Below are 7,447 nucleotides of genomic sequence, written 5' to 3' on the forward strand. Positions count from 1 at the left end.
AAAAAAAAATACAACTGCTCCAGCACTGTCTAACTCCTCAATTAGGGCAAGAAATGTTGGAAAGCCAAAACTGTTTTTAGGCTGGCCGGTTAGCTCAGTTGGTTAGAGCACAGCCTCATAACACCAAAAATGTTTCTAGTAGAAAGCATCTAATTTGATTCTGAAATATTTCCACATTTGGGGGTGGGGGAAGGGTGGGATTTCTGTTTTATCACATCACTGATGTTTTTATTTGGATTTCAACTGTCTTTCCAATCATCTGAGTTTTGGTAAAAATGGCTAGAACATATACTTAGGCATTTCTCTCATTTACCATTTGTAAATTACATCAAGGCTGTTGGGGACTCTACTTGGGAATGACTTAGGATAATGAGCAAACAGTTAAATAGTACTTATTTTAGACTTCAGTATATGCACATAGTCTATGGGCAAGGTGGTATGACAGGGGCTACACAGCAAAGAAACTGGGAGCATTGGGCAACATAAATTACTGAGATGGATTTGGTGCAGAGCAGTGCAGGACTGATTCTTGACTGCTAAAAAGTGAGATGCTCTCCAGGCCTATTTAAGCCATGGGATGCACATTTAAGATGTTTTTATTGTTCTCATCCCTTTGTTTTTTCCTCCTCTCATTTTTTTCTCTCATTGGTCTTCATACCTCTCTACGCCAAGTTCATTTTGATTCATCTGTTTTATTTCATTCTTTGTATATAATCGTTCTCATTTTCTGTCGTTATGTCATTTTCCCAACCCTATCCTATCATTCTGGTCAGTCTGAATTTTAAAGTAGGTTTTAAAACAATATTCCTCTGTAATCTAGTGACCTTTGCATAATTTCCAAATCCAATACTTTTTGGTATAGCAGATTCATTCCTTCATCAAACATTAAGCTGATTCAGCTCCTCCTGCAAGCCAGATGCTACGCTAGCTCAAGAGGAGGGTAGCTTTCTATGCGTGGACTATTTACCAAGCTGTTTTCCAACTTGGGTCAATCTTGGCCTCCTTAGATTTGTCTAGTTAGGTATGTGAGTTAGAGTGGCTTCTAGACTAGTTTGTCCCAGTGTCCCTCTGCCCAACCACATGTGTATACTGAATTGAGCACTTTTCATACTAGGCAATTAAAAAGGGGAAAGAGGTCTTCTTAGTGGGTCCACTGTACCAGAAAGAAAATAGGCATTAGCTATCAACCCCCTTACTTTCCCATTACTGGTCTAGTTTAATAACAGGACAGTCTTGTTTCAACATTTGCCCCTAGGGATTAAGAAGTCTGCCCATGGATGCTGTCCTTAGGGCTCCTCCTGGGCCATGACTGAGTCTCGCTGCCCCATCCTCCTGCCTCCGTGCCACACACAGGGAAAGTCAGAGGAGTAGGGTGGGGTTTCGGGATAACATTTGGGTAAATGGTTAGAATTCCACCTTCATCTATACCAGACTATGCCCAGGCTCTAGAGTTTTTGTAGTGCTGTCTATGTGAATCAAGTTTACTCTATTGAGACAGACAGACAATCCTCCAAGGATCTGTCACTCCTATAGGCCTTGCTGGGTGTTCTGGGTTTAGTTGTGTCTCCCAAAAAATATATGTTGAAATCCTAACTCCCACTACCTCAGAGTGTGACCTTAAGTTCACTGCACAGCTCTCTGCAGAGGGGGAGTGAATCCAGAGGAATCACAGGTTGACAGGATTTACTCCCCCTCTGCAGAGAGCTCAGTGGTGAGCAGTGATCAGACGGCAACTTTGCATGTGGCATTTATCATAATTGAAGTGGGTCTTAAGTAGCAGAAATTCAGTTATCAGTTGCTGAAGAGCTGGCCTCTCCACTGATGAGGCAGAATTGGAAGCATCATTCGCTGCTAAATGCTTTCTGTGCCAGGAGCTCAAAACCTTGCTCATGTTAGATGCATGACTTGGACCTACCTCCAGGTCTTCATGATGCACTGGTCTCAGCGCTGGGATAGAAGATTGAAATATTTGAAGTACTTTCAGGTGTTGAATTCATGTATTGGTAAGTGTGTGCCCCCAGTGATCACTGCTGAATCCAGTGAAGATATGTTTCTCCTTTGATTCAGGTCCCAGCATGCTATCTGCTTGGCTGGTCAGCTGGCAAACACCTGCCCACTTCCCTTAGCACAGGAGTCCTTGCTCCTAGGAAGGAAACAAATCTCTCCACTGTTTTTCAGGCTGCTTATGATGGGAAACACCAACCTATATCTGGCTATTGTGACTGCCTTTGATTATATGTTCTGGGATTAAAGGCCTCTGTACCAGAATTTCCACACCAGCAAAAGTAACAAGCAGATCAACACGTGCTTGTTTACCTAGCATGTGGCAAGCTTGTTTATCTTACATCCCAGCTTTCTTTGCCATCATCTGTCAAAACCAGTAGCATGTCTAGTGTATTAGACTCCCGAGTGATAATTTCCCTCCCCAACATTTTTTCAAGAAAAATTTCAAACATGCAGTTGAAAGAATTTTGTAGTGTAAATGTATATACTCACACCTAGATTCTATCATTAACATTTTGCTATACTGGCTTTATCACATATCTGTTCATTTAGAGTGGATCTTTTTTTAATGACCTCTTCCTCTATGCAATGAAATTATTTTCAGTATGAATCATGAAATAAGGGCTGGCAAGTTAGCTCAGTTGGTTAGAGTGCAGTGCTGATATTGATAACACCAAGGTCAAGGGTTTGAAACCCTATATTGGCCAAAAAAAAGAATCATGATATAAAACAAATAATAATAATGTCTAGAAAAAAATCCAGTGAAAAAATTTACTAAACATTGTATATATAATTATTCTACTGAAAATAAAATTAACAAAATAAATATTGCATACAAAATATTATGTATAAAAATATCATTCCTCACAACTCACACTCTGTATAACTGTATCAAGTTTTAAATATAAATTAACTGTGAATGGTTACATAAAAGGACAAAATAAAATGACTGAAGTTCTGTTTCTTTGTCTTCACAAACATTGGACTATTATTGGTTGCTTCAAATCTTCTGCTTAAATCCAGGAATATGTAGTCCCACAGAGGTTGTTGGAGAGGACTCTGCCCTAAGTAAATGCAAATAATTCCAGACTGTTAGAAACTTACTCTTGAAATAAACGTATGTCACAGAGTCTTCTAGTGTTTGAGACCAACTGTACAATTGGAAGATCTCCAAGTTAACTTCTACATGACATTCATTATTTATTAAAAGATGAGTAATAAGGATATACTTATTTGAAGCTTACACATATATTATTAAAACTCAGTTGTAATGACAGCAATTGTTTAGAATTTAAACCAATTAAATATTTTTTTTTCAAGAAGGAATATTTTATTAGTGACATTGTTTACAAGTGCTGGCATGATGATAAAAAGGCAGTTTTCAGATAATTTTATGATTGTTTTTGAATTCTGCAGCCTGCTGTTATTTGCTGTTACTTCCCACTCTTGGTGGTATCAAAGGGAAACAGAACGGGACACGAGTGAAAGGTTTGTATCAGTACATTCTGTGTTGCTATAACAGAATACCTGTAATTTATAAAGAACAGAGGTTTATTTGGCTCACAATTCTGGGACAGCTGCATCTGGCATTGGCCTCAGGCTGCTTCTACTCATGGCAGAAAGTGGCAGGCAGCCAGAAGGTACAAGGAGGTCACATGGCAAGAGGAAGAGAGAGAGAGAGAAAGAGAGAGAGGGGAGGTGCCAGGCTCCTTTAAACAACCAGCTGTTACAGGAACTAATGGAGCGAGAACTCACTCACTACCACCCCCAGAGCGTTAACCTATTCATGACAGATCTGCCCCCATAACCCAAACTACTCCCAACATTGCTAAGTTGGGGATCCGATTTTCACATGAGTTTTGGGGGAACAACACATCCAAACTCTATCAAGGCTGTAAAGACGTATTTTATTCAGTACTGTTGCAATAGGGGAAAGAGACTTCAGTATTGATCTAAGTTCAATTCCAAAGACAACAAAGAGAGCTGCGTGAGGGGTCAGTGGATGGAAAATACATATTTTATTCAGTACTGTTGCAATAGGGGAAAGAGACTTCAGTATCGATCTAAGTTCAATTCCAAAGACAACAAAGAGAGCTGCGTGAGGGGTCAGTGGATGGAAAATTACTATGAGGAGACATCAGGGATAGTGGGATTCCTGCTAAACTGATCTAATAAGATTCTTGCCAAAGGCAGGCCAAGGGCTTATATATCAAGGGTAAGAGATGAGGAACTTGATCAGATATTAAGGCTGGGGGGATTCCCACTAAACTGACTGAGCAGGATTCTTGCCTCAACTGAGCAAAGTGGGCCCAGGACAGGGTCCAAGGATGAGGTCTAGTTGAAAAGAGGGCTCAGAGGAGCCTGTCTAAACTTTGGTCAACTGAGCAACTGGCCATTGCTCAGTTCATATATTTTATTCTTATCGGTGGGATATGAGTTAGTTCTAGAAGTAAGCAGGGAAATAATACAGAAATGGTGAGCCATTAAAGAAGACTTATTTTAAATTTTCCTAATTTTTTCATTATAAAGCCTAAAGCATCACTAGTCATTTCATCAGTATCACTCATAAATAACAAAACCCAGGAAGCAAATTAGTACAACATGACATAATTTGTTTTTCATTATATTTTTTCTTCCTCAAGTTAGATCCAATTTCAAGTATAAGGCAATTTGACTAATCCTTCACCAATTTCAGCAGCCAGTCTCTCGCTTGCTTCCTTATGCACAGCCTTTGAATGATGCTGCAGCTTGTGTCTGGATCAGCAGAGCCCTGTTTCTCCTTTAAAGGGCAATTGATCAGCTTTCCAGTGATGCCCAGAGCCCCCAGGGAATGATGTGTTAATGTACAAGCAAAATCTCCTCCTCGGCTAAGGGAGATTTTGACATTGCCCCTCAGGATTATGCTTCCTGCCCTTGGATCTAATTCAGATTGACATTGGGAAGAATGGGAGTGAAGGAAATCGGGAGTTCACATCAGAAAGGGCCCTAGGTTTACTGAAGACTACAAGAGCAGGGGGAGGAAAACAGAAAGAAATACTCTTGGTTAGGGGTTTTCAGAGAGTGTGGCTGGAGAGCTGAGGGCAGCCTTGGAGACTGCGTCTTCTGCAGCATGTGGGGATGCCAAGCAAGAGAAATGGGGGTGTGGAGACTTTTAAGAAGTGGTGCTGAGAGTTATAAATTAGACCTCTTTGTATTCTTCAGCAGATGCTGGCAAAAATTTTAATGACTTGTAAATATTTGTGGATTGTTGGACTGTGTTTCTTGTAAGAAAACCTTGCCTAGAGGCTGGACTGTGAGAGGCCTGACTCATACCACAGTTACATTAGGAAGCCTTTAGTTTGGGGTGCAGAGCTGAGTGCTAGGTCCCTTTAACATCCACGATAAAGCAACGAGGCAGCTTCAGTTTCTGAACTGGACCCGGTGGAGGTAAGTTGATTCCATTCCTCTGAAAGCAAGCTTGAATGCGGGGACTGGTCTCTCAATTCCCCTGAAGCAAGCATGGAAGGGGGTGAAAACTGGCTTTGAAACACTCCTGGGTGGTCACACATAGAACACCTAATAATGGACAAAGTAAACAGTGATGCTTCACCCAAACCTGCTGACCTGAAAGTAAGTACAGTGCGGGAAGCCTTCTCTTACTTGAATGCCATTTATTGTTGACCCTGTTATTAAAACGAGACTGTGTGACTTTATAAAAATAAAAGAAACAATAATAAAATACTTTATCTTCTTATGGCACTTAATGCATTTTATAAATGTGAGCTTGTTTTAAAGTACTGTACTTGACAATTGATTTGCAGCTGTTTTTCTAAAACTCCAGGGAAATTGTACTGATCTCTACACAAATTCCATTTTAAAATTTAATCAGTGCTAACTGAGACTGCCTATAATGTGTTCCTGCACTTAAAGACCCAACCTTGGCCTTGTCAGTTCTACATGTACTGACATTTCTGTGTGTTTCTTTCTTGTACTTTTTCGGGGGGGATCCTTGAAAGTAGCTTAACACCATAGCAACTCATTTTACAATGGGACGTTTTTCTACTTAGAAACACCATCATCACTCCTACAGGACACCACGTGAAATGAAGTTGGGTCTAGTTCGATTTCACCAAGAGGGATATAAGCAACATTTCAATCCAGGGATTGACAAGAGCGTTTGGCAAAAAGAATAAGAGCGTCATGAATAATTCAGAGCGTACTTGGCTGCAAATTATTCCGTTAATTGATAGGATTAAAGACTGAAGACATGAATTTTGAAGGGAAAACTGAGGGAGAGTGAGAGAGGGTGAGAAACTCTCAACAACAGCACAAGAGAGATTATTTCTTTGGAATTGGTGTTCTAGATTGTTGCCTTTAAAAGAATGGGTGGCTAAAAGTTATTCTGTCGCTGGAGTTCAGGTATGATGACATGTATAAATCTCTCCTGTAAAGAAGCTAAACTCTCAGATACATTATTAAAGAATTCACAGCATCAAATGACAAGAGGTAGAAGAGAAAATAAAAGGTGGGGAAACAAATAATGTATTTTTTCTTCTTGCATAACACTTAGCATATCAGTACACTTAAACCAATAATTTTCTAATCTAATGAGTCCTCTATTTCATTCTTTATTTTATTTTTAAATTATTCTTTTATGTATGATTGAGAAACTGAGTCACTAATCCGTTCGGTGGCTAGCAATGGTGAAACAAGCGCATTTGGGGCTGGCGGGTTAGCTCAGTTGGTTAGTGCGCAATGTTTTAACACCAAGGTCAAGGGTTCAAGATAGGCCTACACAAATCATCACATCACCTTAAACTTTTTGTTCCTACCGCCTAATCATGAAGCCATAATTAGGACATCAATTCATTTCTGTGAGGAACTCACTTTTATTCTTATTTTCAAACCTGCCTCACCCAGAAAGAATTGATTGTGAGAGGAAAGCAATATAATACAAACATCTGAAGCATGCACACACACACACACACACACACACACATACACACACACAACTGTGCATACACATGAATCTACCCACACAGACACTTTACCTTAGTCTCCTGACATTCAGATCCTCTAGTCTACTTCACTCCATGAAATTCAGGCCTCTGTTCCACAACATCTATGCAGCAGATTTGGAGAGTTGAGGAGAGGATCTGGAGACCATTTCACTAGGGTTCATATAACGTCCAGTTTTTCTGACCTCTACTGTGTGGCTTGAAGCAAATCAATGTATTACACTCACGTAACAGTTTGACAGATACATTTAGGTTTTTCAGCACCAAGCTCTCCTGACTGGGTAGTTCCATTTAAGCTCTAGACTAATTGATAATATATCTTTTTTTTTTTTTTTAAGATATCTAATATCTCAGTTCACATGGTCAGTGCCCAAGGGAAGCTACCAGGGAGACGCCCACCACTGCCAGGGAGTCGCCCACCACGAAAACCCATTGGCAAAGCCATA

Source organism: Galeopterus variegatus, unplaced genomic scaffold (assembly GCF_000696425.1).
Source record: "Galeopterus variegatus unplaced genomic scaffold, G_variegatus-3.0.2 Scaffold963, whole genome shotgun sequence".
Classification (NCBI taxonomy): Eukaryota; Metazoa; Chordata; class Mammalia; order Dermoptera; family Cynocephalidae; genus Galeopterus; species Galeopterus variegatus.